Raw genomic sequence first — 16,146 nt, forward strand, 5'->3', positions numbered from 1 at the left:
TCCTTTTATTTAGAACATTTGTGCACATTTATTATTTAGCATGTAACAAAATATAAAATATGAATGTATAAAATCTAAAAGGGTAAATAGAAAACACTTCAACTATAGTTGCAAACAAAATAAATATAGGCCTAAAATATATATATTTTGGGGGGACTTGCCTGTTTTGCATGTATATTGGTATTAATACGTGTCACATATCAGTTTGGTACCTTGGGTCGAGTGTTAGCACCAAATCAAGAAACCCCCGTTTTCTCGAACATGTAAATTCTGGACATGTCTTTGCAGATGTAAGTTGTAATGGCAGCTGTTACCTCCTTCCATCTTTGTGATTCTTTACCATATGATGTGACGCGGGAAACATCCTCTTGCAGCGTCTGAGTCGGAGGTTTGTTTTGAGCACTCAACTCTACTTTTTTGGGTCTCATCCATAGACTCTCTCCGTACTGTTTCACGTGATTCTTGCGTAGGTGGTAAAAGAGGTTAGTGGTGTTTGAGCCTGTTGTCAGGACCGGCCTGCGGCATATTTTGCAGAAGGCGGTTTTCTGGTCCGTGTCAGACTTCTCATACCCAAACCACGTCCATGTGACCCTTCCTTTAGGTACGAGCTCCGTGTCTCCGTGCTCTGTGTCACATTCACTCTCCTCCATGTTTGTTAGTGTTGCACATTTCCTTCCACACGGCACGCAAAGTGTCGTCCAATTGACAAAAAATATTGCCGTAAAGAGTGTGATTTGCGACACATCGGAATAAACGATACAGCATAATATGAAACGATATGCGTTTTTCTATCGTCGCACGATATATATCGCCATATCGCCCAGCCCTAGCGTCAGCTTCTTGTTGTAGCCTGTTGATGGCCAGTAGCACAGGAATCCCTGAAAGGGAAATGTACTTGATTGTCATCCACGGGCATTTACAGCACAGTACAGACCAAATATGAATTAGCTTAATGTTATGATTCTATTTCACAGCTTCTAAAGAAGTTAGCACCTTCTTGGTGGTCACGATCCATGACTTGACCACTGCTGCCACTGTGACTGGAGTTTTACTGTGGAACTCCACCACTGCATACACTGGCGTCTGCAAAATGAAACAAGCCTCTATTCATTGAGCAGTTGAGTGACACATCAGAGAACTCTGTTGATTTTAGGCTACTCTGAAGACCTCATTATACTGTTATTTCAGTATTGCACTTACAACCTCTTACATCTTGTGAAGAATTCTCAGAAATATAGCAGTCATCACTCTCCTTCACCATTTCAACTGGATTGTTTAGTCTTGCCAGTGGAAGGACTCTTATTGAGGTATTCCCTGTCCTACCATGGAACACTCCAATCAATCTTGAGACACAGGGCTCAGAAAATAATGACTCAAGGTCATGGTACAACCTGCAGAGGAACCCAAACAGAACAGAACAGTTGTCCAGTCAACAAAATTGCTTTGCATCATCTGCAATGTGGGCCGTATAGCAAAAATAGGCAAGCAGTTCTTTTGCTGCTCAATGAGGTTTGGACAGACAAGTATACACATAGCCACTGAGAAGGTCAAAAAATTGTTATATACAGTGGGGCAAAAAAGCATTGTCACCCACCAATTGTGCAACTTCTCCCACTTTAAAAGATGAGGCCAGTAATTTTCATCATAGGTACACTTCAATTATGACAGACAAAACGAGAAGAAAAAAAATCCAGAAAATCACATTGTAGGATTTGTAATGAATTTATTTGCAAATTATGGTGGAAAATAAGTATTTGGTCAATAACAAAAGTTTATCTCAATACTTTGTTATATACCCTTTGTTGGCAATGACAGAGGTCAAACGTTTTCTGTAAGTCCTCACAAGGTTTTCACACACTGTTGCTGGTATTTTGGCCCATTCCTCCATGCAGATCTCCTCTAGAGCTGATGTTTTGGTGCTGTTGCTGGGCAACACGGACTTTCAACTCCCTCCAAAGATATTCTATGGGGTTGAGATCTGGAGACTGGCTAGTCCACTCCAGGACCTTGAAATGCTTTTTACGAAGCCACTCCTTCATTGCCCGGGCGGTGTGTTTGGGATCATTGTCATGCTGAAAGACCCAGCCACGTTTCATCTTCAATGCCCTTGCTGATGGAAGGAGGTTTTCACTCAAAATCTCACGATACATGGCTCCATTCATTCTTTCTTTTACACGGATCAGTCGTCCTGGTCCCTTTGCAGAAAAACAGCCCCAAAGCATGATGTTTCCACCCCCATGGGTCACAGTAGGTAGGGTGTTCTCAGCATGCAACTCAGCATTCTTTGTCCTCCAAACACGACGAGTTGAGTTTTTACCAAAAAGTTATATTTTGGTGTCACATGGTCAGATGAAATTCTCCCAATCTTCTTCTGAATCATCTAGCAAACTTCAGACGGGCCTGGACATGTACTGGCTTAAGCAGGGGGACACGTCTGGCACTGCAGGATTTGAGTTCCTGGCGGCGTACTGTGTTACTGATGGTAGGCTTTGTTACTTTGGTCCCAGCTCTCTGCAGGTCATTCACTAGGTCCCTCCCGTGTGGTTCTGGGATTTTTTCTCACCGTTCTTGTGATCATTTTGACCCCACGAGGTGAGATCTTGCATGGAGCCCCAGATCGAGGGAGATTATCAGTGGTCTTGTATGTCTTCCATTTCCTAATAATTGCTCCCACAGTTGATTTCTTCAAACCAAGCTGCTTACCTATTGCAGATTCAGTCTTCCCAGCCTGGTGCAGGTCTACAATTTTGTTTCTGTTGTCCTTTGACAGGCCATAGTGGAGTTTGGAGTGTGACTGTTTGAGGTTGTGGACAGGTGTCTTTTATATTGATAAAAAGTTCAAACAGGTGCCATTAATACAGGTAACGAGTGGAGGACAGAGGAGCCTCTTAAAGAAGAAGTTACAGGTCTGTGAGAGCCAGACATCTTGCTTGTTTCTAGGTGACCAAATACTTATTTTCCACCATAATTTGCAAATAAATTCATTAAAAGTCCTACAATGTGATTTTCTGGATTTGTTTTTCTCATTTTGTCTGTCATAGTTGAAGTGTACCTATGATGAAAATTACAGGCCTCTCTCATCTTTTTAAGTGGGAGAACTTGCACAATTGGGGCTGACTAAATAATTTTGCCCCACTGTAGGTCTGGTCTTAGGATGCCCTAAGTACAAGTTTGCCCGTGTACAGCATGAATAGATGGAATTCAGTGGCTTTCCATCTTTCAGTTTCATCTAGACTCCTAGGCTTAAGAGCAAAGATGTTGGGCACTGCCGGTTTCAGCCCCAACATGCAGGCACTGATATTCACAATATGACCCCTACACATTCTTGTTTCCCTCTTTCCGTGAATCCAAGTCAGAATCAACTTCATTGTGAAAACCAGACGAGCCTGATGCATATAGTCTACTGGGAAGGCCCTTCACCATGCCAATGTCTAACTCTATGAATGGAGAAACCTGTTGGTGATGTTCTTGTTGAGTGTGCTCTCTAAATGACTGGTCAGTGCGTGCCTCTAGGTCTTCTACATCCTGATATGTAACTCACCCAAACCAGACTCCCTTCTGGCTGCATCTCTCACATCTGAAGTATCCTGAAAATAGAATGCATTTTATCATGGCTCTGGCTGGTGTGTCACACACTACACATGTCAGAAGGATTTTTACTTGCCTGCCCCTATACACCATTCCCTCATCTTGAAGCTTCTTCATCTCTTGTATGGTATTATTAAGAAAGTCTAGGTCATTCGGTTTAGAATTTCCACATGACAAAGCACGGACCAGGTTGTTTTTTGAGCTCTTGAATAGGGGTAGTCCATCAACATTCAGAGACCCATTCAAATACTCAGTCTCATCTGTGAAGCAACTGGGACACTTGTCTAAGTTCTTCTTAAACATGTTCTCTACTCCCAAAAACACATAGTCAATGCCAGACTTAATTTCTACCCGCACATGCGTATCAGTTTTTAACAATGTACGTGCACTACATGTTTTTTCAGTATCTTGAGAAAACCAGCTGCTTACGGTGTGCTTTATATTATTCACAACAAACCAAGAGGCTAAGTCTTCTCTTAGAGTTGATTCCATCACTGTGTCATAAAGTCCCCATAAATGTCCCCTTCACTGATTTCCCCATCATCGGCTCCATGAATGTCCCCTTCACTGATTTCCCCATCATCATCATCGGCTCCATGAATGTCCCCTTCACTGATTTCCCCATCATCATCTGCTCCATGAATGTCCCCTTCACTGATTTCCCCATCATCATCATCATCATCATCGGCTCAAAGAATGTCCCCTTCACTGATTTCCCCAACATCATCATCATTGTTGACTCCATGCTTGTCTCTTTCTCTTGTTTGATGTGTCTAAGTCATAAGGACTTGGTGTGCATTCCATAGCAATCTCTGACTCCGTAGGATCAAGGTGCCTTTCTTAGCCTGGCCTATTTAAGCTACAGTCCTTTAGTAGCTTTCTGCTTAAGGCAATCCATTTCCTGTAGTAGCAGCGTTTTTTTTTCTCGCTCTATCCATTATATCCTGAAATAAATGTATTGGTTATGTCATTGGGATATATACACAGTGGCTAGTGGGGTGCTTATTTGAGTAATTGGGTGGGTTAATTCATTTCGACAATTCAGATAATCGCCTTACGTTAGTTGGCTGGAGAAGGAAGACTTATGAAGAGTGAGTTACCAAGGGCTACAGCTGGTTCGTTGATTGGCTGGTTGGCAGGCTGTAACTGTAGGCAGAAAACAGAGATTGCCATGTTTCAATTCAAGGTGTCTTGATCTAAGTTACATTGAAACATCTGTGTCAGCGAACGCACCAGGGGCTTGGCTTGAGAAATCCGAAGCAGCAGTACTTGGCAAAAGGAGAATGATGACCCAAAGAACACAAGGCAAAGGGGTAACGACCGAGGTAAAGACAGATTCAGGTTATTCGGCTGTAGGTTTCCTTATGTCTACCAACAGCAGTTAGGGACCGTCAACATAGTGACAAATCAAATTTTTCAAATTTCAATAGCTCTTTAACCATTACTCCTAAAACCTTCAAAACTGGTTCTAGCTAACCCGATGGCACAGAACCTGCTTTGGGTTACCAGGTGCACAGATCCTGTTTCGAATTAGACATCTACAGTTCCACTGTCAGGAACCACGTGCACCTGTTAACCCATAACAGGCTCTGTGCACATGGTTCCTGACAGCGGGACTGTAGACATCTTAGAGTATAGCTTACACCCTCGAACTACAGACCTCCACACCTACACTCCCTACCCAGTCAACACCTCTCTCCCTTGGCCTTTGAATATAGCTTACTCCCTGTAATTACCAAGGCCAAGGGAGAGGGGTGTTGAACGGGTTGGGAGAGTAGGTGTGGAGGTCTGTAGTTCCAGGGAGTAAGTTATACACTCTCAGTCCCAGGGAGAGGGCGGGCAGGGAGTGTAGTCCTTGAGGCCTGGAGTCAGAGGTCACCGGGTCAATGGGGTCTGCCCGCAGGTCAGGAAGGCCTGCCCGCAGGTCAGGAAGTGAATAGGTGTGTGAGTGACCAAAGAGCTATTGAATATTAAGGTAAAATCGTGTGAGATGAAAATTGACACACTAAAGGGTGTGCAACATATAAGGGTAGTCAGTGGACATTCTGAACCTTGTTTGAAGTCAGTAGGTCACATGACCAAGGAGCTCAGGTCCAAATTGTGCAAATTAGACCTGCGCAATCTTGTGTGCAATTTTTACAACATGACACTTATTTGGAGTCTGTCGCTCCAGTGGTTTGAAATCTTTTGAGGTTTGAAAGCATGAATATGTGTCAAACAGTACCAAATCCCTACCTATTGGCTACATTGGAATAAGTTTCAAATACATTTATTTTTAAACGTTTATTTGAAACCTACTGACAACGTTTATAAACGTTGGCCAAGAGTTCCTTTTCGTATATGTCAAACAGTACCAAATCCCAACCTATTGGATACATTGGAATAGGTTTGAAATACTTTTTTTCTTTTAAAAAGCTTTACAACGTTGCATAAATAAACACCAATATACAACCAACTTAAGTTCAACGTTGATTTAGGTTCCAGGAACGTTTTGTGCGACTTGGGTAAACGTGGACTCATTGGAAATGTGTAGTTCCAAGCCAGTGGTGGGTGCTGAGGGGAGAACGGCTCATAATAATGGTGAAAAGACTCAAATAGAAAGGCCTCCAACAAATGGAAACCATGTTGCCTCTCCTTAATGTCAATATACCTTGTCCATTGCTGTTCTGGTTAGTGTTTATTGGATTATTTCACAGTAGAGCCTCTAGCCCTGCTCATTATACCTTATCCAACCTCTCAGTTCCACCACCCACACATGCGATGACATCACCTGGTTTCAATTATGTTTCTAGAGACAATATCTCTCTCATCATCACTCAATGCCTAGGTTTACCGCCACTGTATTCACATCCTACCATACCTTTGTCTCTACATTATACCTTGAAGCTATTTTATCGCCCCCAGAAACCTCCTTTTACTCTCTGTTCCGGACGTTCTGTTCTGTCCTAGACGACCAATTCTCATAGCTTTTAGCCGTACCCTTACCCTAATCCTCCTCTGTTCCTCTGGTGATGGAGAGGTGAATCCAGGCCCTGCAGTGCCAAGCTCCACTCCCATTCCCCAGGCACTCTCTTTTGATGACCGTAATAACCTTGGTTTCATGCACGTTAACATTAGAAACTTCCTCCCTAAGTTTGTTTTATTCACTGCTTTAGCACACTCTGCCAACCCGGATGTCCTAGCCGTGTCTGAATCCTGGTTTAGGAAGACCACCAAAAACTGTGAAATCTCCATCCCTGACTACAACATTTTCAGACAAGATAGAAAGGCCAAACGGGGTGGTGTTGCAATCTTCTGCAGAGATAGCCTACAGAGTTCTGTTCTACTATCCATGTCTGTCCCCAAACAATTTGAACTTCTACTTTTAAAAATCCAACTGCTATAGACCACCCTCTACCATCTACTGTATCTTGCCTATGCTGCTCTGTACCATCACTCATTCATATATCCTTATGTACAATATTCTTTATCCCCTTACACTGTGTATAAGACAGTAGTTTAGGAATTGTTAGTCAGTACTTGTTGGTTATTACTGCATTGTCGGAACTAGAAGCACAAGCATTTCGCTACACTCGCATTAACATCTGCTAACCATGTGTATGTGACAAATAAATTTGATTTGATTTTAACAGAACTGATATTGCAGGCGAAAGCCTGAGAAAAATCCAATCCGGAAGTGACTCATCTTTTGAAAGCTCTGCGTTCCAATGTGTCCCTATTGAGCAGTGAATGGGCTATCAACCAGATTACTTTTTCTCCGTATTCCCCAAGGTGTCTACAGCATTGTGACGTAGTTTTACGCAATTGTGTTGAATACCCGTAAGCGGCTACATTGCGCAAGTGGTCACCTGATGGCTCTCAGAGTGATTCTCGTGTAAAATACAGAGGTAGCCATTATTCCAATGGGTCCTACTGAAAAAACAATTGTCCCGGAGATTATATTATCAAATAGATATTTGAAATACACCTTGACGATTGATTATAAATAACGTTTGCCATGTTCCTGTCGATATTATGGAGCTAATTTGGAATATTTTTCAGAGTTTTTGTGACTGCAATTTCCGGGCGATTTCTCAGCCAAACGTGAAGAACAAACGGAGCTATTTCGCTTAGAAAAATTATATTTTTGGAAAAAAGGAACATTGGCATCTAACTGGGAGTCTCGTGAGTGAAAACATCCGAAGCTCATCAAAGGTAAACGATTTAATTTGATTGCTTTTCTTATTTCCGTGACCAAGTTACCTGCTGCTAGCCGGACAAAATGCTATACTAGGCTATCGATAAACTTACACAAATGCTTATCTATCTTTGGCTGTAAAGCATATTTAGAAAATCTGAGATGACAGGGTGATTAACAAAAGGCTAAGCTGTGTCTCAATATTTCACTTGTGATTTTCATGAATAGGAATATTTTCTAGGAATATTTAAGTCCGTTGCATTATGCTAATTAGTGCCAGTCGATGATTACACTCCCTCATGCGGGATGGGGAGTCACTAGAGGATTTATACTCACAGACAATATTTTGACAGTTTTGGCAACTTTAGAGTGTTTTCTATCCTAATCTGACAATTTATATGCATATTCTAGATTCTGGGCCTAAGAAATAGGCAGTTTCATTTGGATACGTTTGTCATCCAAACATCAAAATACTGCCCCCTACACTCAACAGGTTGCCCCATTCAAGAAATTTAGAACCAGGAACAGATATAGCCATTGGTTCTCTCCAGACCTGACTGCCCTTAACCAACACAAAAACATCCTATGGCGTTCTGCATTAGCATCGAACAGCCCCTGTGATATGCAACTTTTCACGGAAGTCAGAAACCAATATACACAGGCAGTTAGAAAAGCCAAGGCTCGCTTTTTCAAGCAGAAATTTGCTTCCTGGAACACAAACTCAAAAAAGTTCTGGGACACTGTAAAGTCCATGGAGAATAAGAACACCTCCCCCCAGCTACCCACTGCACCGAGGAAAGGAAACTCTGTCACCACCGATAAATCCACTATAATTGAGAATTTCAATAAGCATTTTTTTCTACGGCTGGCCATGCTTTCCACCTGGCTACCCCTACCCCGGTCAACTGCATAGTACCCCCCACAGCAACTCGCCCAAGCCTTCCCCATTTCCCCTTCTCCCAAATCCAGTCAGCTGATATTCTGAAAGAGCTGCAAAATCTGGACCCCTACAAATCATCCAGGCTAGACAATCTGGGCCCTTTCTTTCTAAAATTCTGCAGAAATTGTTGCAACCCCTATAACTAGCCTGTTCAACCTCTTTCGTGTCGTCTGAGATTCCGAAAGATTGGAAAGCAGCTGCGGTCATCCCCCTCTTCAAAGGGGGGACACTCTTGACCCAAACTGCTACAGACATATACAGTATCTAAGGTCTTCGAAAGCCAAGTCAATAAACAGATTACCGACCATTTCGAATCCCACCGCAACTTCTCCGCTATGCAATCTGGTTTCAGAGCTGGTCATGGGTGCACCTCAGTCACGCTCAAGGTCCTAAACGATATCTTAATCGCCATCGATAAGAAACAATACTGTGCAGCCGTATTCATTGACCTGGCCAAGGCTTTCGACTCTGTCAATCACCACATCCTCATCGGCAGACTCGATAGCCTTGGTTTCTCAAATGATTGCCTCCCCTGGTTCACCAACTACGTCTCTGATAGAGTTCAGTGTGTCAAATCGGGGGCCTGTTGTCCGGGCCTCTGGCAGTCTCTATGGGGGTGCCACAGGGTTCAATTCTTGGGCCGACTCTCTTCTCTGTATACATCAATGATGTCGCTCTTGCTGCTGGTGAGTCTCTGATCCACCTCTACGCAGACGACACCATTATGTATACTTCTGGCCCTTCTTTGGAAACTGTGTTAACAACCCTCCAGACGAGCTTCAATGCCATACAACTCTCCTTCCGTGGCCTCCAACTGCTCTTAAATACAAGTAAAACTAAATGCATGCTCTTCAACCGATCGCTGCCTGCACCTGCCCGCCTGTCCAGCATCACTACTCTGGACGTTTCTGACTTATAATATGTGGACAACTACAAATACCTAGGTGTCTGGCTAGACTGTAAACTCTCCTTCCAGACTCACATCAAACATCTCCAATCCAAAGTTAAATCTAGAATTGGCTTCCTATTTCGCAACAAAGCATCCTTCACTCATGCTGCCAAACATACCCTCGTAAAACTGACCATCCTATCGATCCTCGACTTCGGCGATGTCATTTAAAAAATAGCCTCCAATACCCTACTCAATAAATTGGATGCAGTCTATCGCAGTGCCATCTATTTTGTCACCAAAGCCCAATATACTACCCACCACTGCGACCTGTATGCTCTCGTTGGCTGGCCCTCGCTTCATATTCGTCGCCAAACCCACTGGCTCCAGGTCATCTACATGACCCTGCTAGTTAAAGTCCCCCCTTATCTCAGCTCGCTGGTCACCATAGCAGCACCCACCTGTTGCATGCGCTCCAGCAGGAATATCTCTCTGTTCACCCCAAAAACCAATTCTTCCTTTGGCCGCCTCTGCTGCCAATGACTAACGAACTACAAAAATCTCTGAAACTGGAAACACTTATCTCCCTCACTAGCTTTAAGCACCAGCTGTCAGAGTAGCTCACAGATTACTGCACCTGTGCTTAGCCCAAACAACTACCTCTTCCCCTACTGTATTTATTTATTTATCTCCTTTGTACCCCATTCTTTTTATTTCTACTTTGCACATTCTTCCACTGCAAATCTACCATTCCAGTGTTTTACTTGCTATATTGTATTTACTTCGCCACCATGGCCTTTTTTTGCCTTTACCTCCCTCATTTTCTCACATCGTATATAGACTTATTTTTCTACTGTATAATTGACTGTATGTTTGTTTTACTCCATGTGTAACTATGTGTTGTTGTATGTGTCGAACTGCTTTGCTTTATCTTGGCCAGGTCGCAATTGTTAATGAGAACTTGTTCTCAACTTGCCTACCTGGTTAAATAAGGTGAAATAAAAATAAATATGTTTTTGATGTATTTGATACCATTCAACCCATTCCTCTCCAGCCATTACCACGAGCCCGTTCTCCCCAATTAAGGTGCAACCAGCCTCCTGTGGTTCGGACTGTGTTCTTTAAGAGGTGATTGTATTAAAACCACATAGTTATAACATTTATTTAACAATCCCTTGAAAACGGCATGTAGTTAGTTGTCAATGGTTTTAATGGAGCTGGGGTCTTCTTGCCCCCCCAGCAGCCAAATCAAACTTTCTGTTTGCACCGTTTTGTGATGTTTTATTGATAAATACAGGGCCAGAGTAAGGGTGTGTTTTTAAATTCACCCTGGCAATCTACTCCGATTTCAAAGCACTCTGGTTTGAGAGTGCCAGAGCGCTGAATAATATTGATGAATGCCCAAACCCTGTTTGTTATGATATGAGTAAGTACGCATTGGCAAAATGTTTTTATTAACTTGTTGCCAGTAACACAGTTAAAGGCGCTAACCTTCTTTATAACATGAACACACTAACAAGCTCTGCTAGGGCGAGTTGAATGTTCAGAGGTGTTTTCTCATTTGTGTTTGGAAGTAGCTAGCCAACTTTAGCCAGTTAACTTGGCTGCTTGATTGCTGTTATGAAGTCAGAACAAACGGATCAACACAACTCCTCGGCCATAGCGTCCAGTGTGAGCTCCGAGGGCGAAATACACGGAATTTACGAACGGACAATCTGACAATGCACCTAATTTACACATTCCCAGAGCGCATTCTGAATCAGTGTGTAACATGATATTGGTAAGAGGAAGCGAGACATCCCACTCCCTCGTTTTTTGTGATTCATATACAGTCAATGAACTAACACATTCGGCACATACTGGTTGAATCAACGTTGTTTTCACGTCATGCCAATGAAATGACGTAGAACCAATTTGGAATAGACGTTGAATTGACGTATGTGCCCAGTGTCAAACAGACCAGACCCAGCTCAGAATACTTTCGGTATTTGCAGGACCAGACCCAGCTGTAATACATTGTTGCCTATGGGAGAGACAGACCGGAACTTACAGTTTTTTAATGTTAAACGGACTGAGTGGGATATCTTTATTTATCCATCGTCTTTGACTATAACATTGTATCACGTGGAAGAGCGGTTTACCTGGTCACATGGTCAGATCATAGTGCCGCGAGACGATTCAATGTCGAGCTGCGATTGTTGAGGAGATACGACCGTGACAAATTAGGGATACCGGCTGGCAAATGACTGTCTGCAAACGGTACGTATACAAGTACTACTCTCACCGGTGAAGTTGATAAGCTCCAGTTTTCTGAGAAACAGTAGGTTTTTCATAGAGCCTTTGGTGTGAAGCTCACGTTTGACTGGGCTATGTAGGGCAACACAGTATCGGCTTTATGCTGCTGTATGAAGCTATAAGGAAATGTGTTTTTTTTTACGACTAATGACGACCAGCTTCTGCGAGCTTTCGCTCCTGATAAATTGTTGGCTAATATACATACACATGTTTAAGCATATGTGTAGGTTAGGGTAGGCTTGTCTCTGTAGTTTGTCTGTCCTGGCACATTAAGTGTAAAGCGTGGCCATAGATGATAACGCAATTTCAGGAAATGTGAATATCACCACAGCTAAATATCACACAATCTTACTCCGAATAGGGAGGGCAAATTAAGGTGCTGCTTCACAGTCACTATGGAAACTACTTGTCAGTGTTAACTATTTCTAGAACTCCCGTTTCAATTGTGAATACGAGCATTTTTAGTCTCTCAAAATGGTTAAACTTGCGATCAATATGTGATCGTTCCAATAATCTGTGGATTTGCTTCATTTACTATAACCCTAGATTTAAAATATTGAATAATTTTTACCATCATTATTTAAAGAAATGCAATATTTAAGATTTTGGGTGACCCGACCAAATTCAAATAGAAATGAGAATTATGTCATTCTCATTGAAAGCATGTTTAAGAAGTGTTAGATGTGTCATATTTGCTCCTTTTCTATGCTTCCAGTAGTTTGTCTTTTTTTACTTTCGGTTATTGAAAATATATTTCACAGCGGTTTCTACACTTGTAGAATCATCTACGATATGCGTGTTTTGTCACCTAAACGGAAATTAGTTGAACTATTAGAGTTAATTTATATTATGCTACTTTCCGTGATGTGGACAGAATGTGTTACTTCTTACACATCATTTTGACCTCAGATTGGTGATGTTAGTATACAACTTTATAGCCAATGACACGAGCAATTGCTTAAAACAATTTAATATCATTGGTTTTGTACTGTTGATTTTGTCATACTACGCTGGAGGTTGTAGGACTTTGAACTCTTGCTCTCATTTTCAAACTCCAATGGCACGGAGAAGTCAGGGCTGGCTCTGTATAAGTCACTTGCCTCACACCGATACATGGATTTGAGTCAATTAACAGCCAACCCTTGTCAGTGTTAATATACTATGTCGGGTCGTGATTCGTTTTAAGTTAAATAACAAAGCAACTGATTTGTTTCTTCCCCTGTTTCTGCAGCCTCCTAGAATCTAGACCACTGTCTTTAGCTAATTCAATACCCAGAGTATGTGAGCAGAGCGTCCCCAATTTGACTGGAGCGCAGAGCGAGATTCCCAAAGGCTGGAGCACCATTAGCCTTCTCGCCCGCTCCAATTTCGCTCCAGTAGCGGTCACTGCACGAGCTCGGGGCATGCCCGGCCCAGCATGCATTTGTAGTCTACTTGTATAGAGTTTGCTGCTGTAACCGGTGTGAAATGGCTAGCTAGTTAGCGGGGTGCGCACTAATAGCATTTCAATCGGTGACATCACTCGGTCTGAGACCTTGAAGTAGTTGTTTCCCTTGCTCTGCAATGGCCGTGGCTTTTGTGGAGCGATGGGTAACGATGCTTTGCGATGGGTAACGATGCTTTGCGGGAGACTGTTGTCAATGTGTGGGGTTCCTGGTTCGAGCCCAGGGAGGGGCAAGGAGAGGGACGAAAGCTATACTGTTACACTGCTATAGCCCCTTTAGCTACTGCCATGGAGTTTGCAAAATATTTTCATAAAGAAACTGATAAAACACACAGGTGCAAATTCAAGGTGACTTACAAAGATGAGGACCATGAGTAAGAGAGGGAGTGCAGTGATGTAGTGTCCACAACTAAACAATCATTGTGCGATCTGAAAAGACACGTATCCTGAAAGCATGATGGTGTACTTACTACATGCACATGTGTAACGGATGTGAAATGGCTAGCTTAGTTAGCGGTGCATGCTAAATAGCGTTTCAATCGGTGACGTCACTTTCTCTGAGACCTTGAAGTTGTAGTTGTGGAGCGATGGGTAACGATGCTTCGTGGGTGACTGTTGTTGATGTGTGCAGAGGGTCCCTGGTTCGCGCCCGGGTATGTGCGAGGGGACGGTTTAAAGTTATACTGTTACACATGCTAAAAGAAAGGAACAAGGTGGGTAGATAACTGCACTGGATATCAATGCATCCCTAATCAATATGAGTGATTAACAAAATAGTGTTGCGTTTACCTTTCCACGTTGGCGACCCACTTAAAGCAAAATGCAACAATCCAAAATGTAGCTGTTTGTCTTCTACAAGTTGTCCTCTTGATAGAAGACAAGTTGAAACTAACAACCAATTTATTGGCAGTTTTAGAATAAAAAATGAAACTTTCAACATTCATTTTTTTCACCTTTTATTTAACCAGGTAAGTAGTTGAGAACAATTACTCATTTGCAACTGCAACCTGGCCAAGATACTTAATTTCCAATTGTATTCAGGTAAAGTTAAACCCACTACTGTGGCTTGTTGACGAGACCGATCATCCAAGCTTCACTTTTATTTGTCGAGAGCCACGCTTGTGTTCGCTGCATGACCAACATAGTGCTAGCTTCCTTTAATTTGTGCTAGGTTACTAGTCCTGTGCTAACTAGCTAGGCTACTAGCCCAAGTGGCGAATGCTAGTTACAATTAATTTTGTTCTCGGATTAACTGTTTTTTGGAGCCATGGAGCCTGTTATCTCAGCCCACAGAGCAAGGCCTCGGCCCCTGGCCCAGCACCTGCACATCTGTCCATGCAGAGCAACCATATCAAGGCAAGGACACGCACCCCCTGTGTGTCGTCTGCCTGGATCCTGAAGACTTAGAAGCAGTGTTCGACGACCCCAAATCATGCATCTATTGTGGGGATTTTGCTGCTAACACCCTCCGTCGAAGAGGGACTGGTACGACGTGAGGAAACTCCCCTCTCGCACCGTCCAAGGCAAGCAACTCCCCCCAAACTTGCATGGCGGAGGCCAAACACAATTGGGACAAATGCTTGACCAGCAAGGTTCAAACAATACTTTTTGCCAGCATGAATGTCAAGGATATGTAGGAGCAAATCCCTGGTGGTCGAGCCGTCAATTGCCAAGCACCTCAACCCCAGTACCCTGTCACTAACAGGCACTTCTCTCCCTGGTAAGACGGAACAAGGCTCCGCATCCATCTACCAAAAGGTCTACGCGTCTGCCACACATTCTGGATGGGCGTTGAACGTTACGTCCTTACTTCTGGCTTACCAGTCTAATTAGCTAGATATGCATCATCTATCGGCAGGCCTAAACCAGACCTTTGGAATGATATCTGTGTGGTCACAGAACTCAACCACTGAGCCTCCAGGGGTAGGGGCACCATTCAAGGCTGTCGGTGCCTTTCTTCAGAAGTGAGAACTCATTAAAAAAAAGAGGCTGTGGCAGGGAGAAGGCAATTCACTGGTACCAGGGCTTTCCAAGGGAAGCTCCCAGTGACGCAGCAGGCATCGACATTACAGTTTGGATCCCCCAAATAGGGGCCAACAGTGCCCCCCGTGGCAGAGAGGCGCAGCCAACCGTTCACCCCGTGTTCTGGGCAAACCCATATAGAGTGGAACAAAGACAATGGGGGAGAGGCACATCTATGCTCCTAGACCCCTTCCCTTTGTGCAGTGATCCATTCTCATACGTTTGCTCTCAAGGAAGACTGAGGGAATCTACTCTACCCTTGAGTGCTCTCCTTGCCACAGCTCTCCACCCGGCTCTTGTTGAATCATCCGGGGCAGGAGGATTAAGGGCTCTATTCAATCTGTATCGTAGAAGTTCCGCATTACGGCTTGATTGCCTATAAATTTGGCGGAGACTGCATTCACGGTAAACACTGCTTATGTTAGCTCAATCAGAAATGACCTGTACATTTATTTTGCCAAATCTTTACAGATTGAATAGAGACCAAATTGTCAGTCGCCCCCAAGCACTGTTCCAGTGTGTCATCACTGCCCTTTTCAATAAAAAGTGTCTGCTGTACCAGGCATCATGCCAAGGACAAAGCAAAAATACAATAGAAAGGATACACGCTCCATCGCGTTTGGCACCACTGGTGATCAAGAGTCTACCAACCTGTAGGCTAGTCGCCACCAGAGCAGGGAACTGGCGTACGTTTGCAGTCCAGCCCTGGGTCTCGTCCTCGGTTACGAAGGGGTACAGACTGCAGTTTGCTCTGGGACCACCTATTTTCAACAACATTTTGAAATCAGTGG

General features: G+C 43.3%; 1 protein-coding gene across 6 annotated transcripts in view; it reads left to right on the forward strand.

Annotated features, from left to right (window-relative positions):
• The first annotated feature begins 11,780 nt into the window (after window positions 1–11,780).
• LOC135522569 (phosphatidate phosphatase LPIN2-like) overlaps window positions 11,781–16,146 on the forward strand; it is a 54,438-nt gene continuing 50,072 nt past the window's right edge. For all 6 annotated transcript variants that reach the window (XM_064948953.1, XM_064948954.1, XM_064948955.1 and 3 more), the window contains exon 1: window positions 11,781–11,853. The gene's annotated coding sequence lies outside the window, so the exon portion shown is untranslated. The remainder of the gene's footprint in view (window positions 11,854–16,146) is intronic.

The sequence above is a fragment of the Oncorhynchus masou genome, chromosome 30, assembly GCF_036934945.1.
Source record: "Oncorhynchus masou masou isolate Uvic2021 chromosome 30, UVic_Omas_1.1, whole genome shotgun sequence".
Taxonomy (NCBI): Eukaryota; Metazoa; Chordata; class Actinopteri; order Salmoniformes; family Salmonidae; genus Oncorhynchus; species Oncorhynchus masou.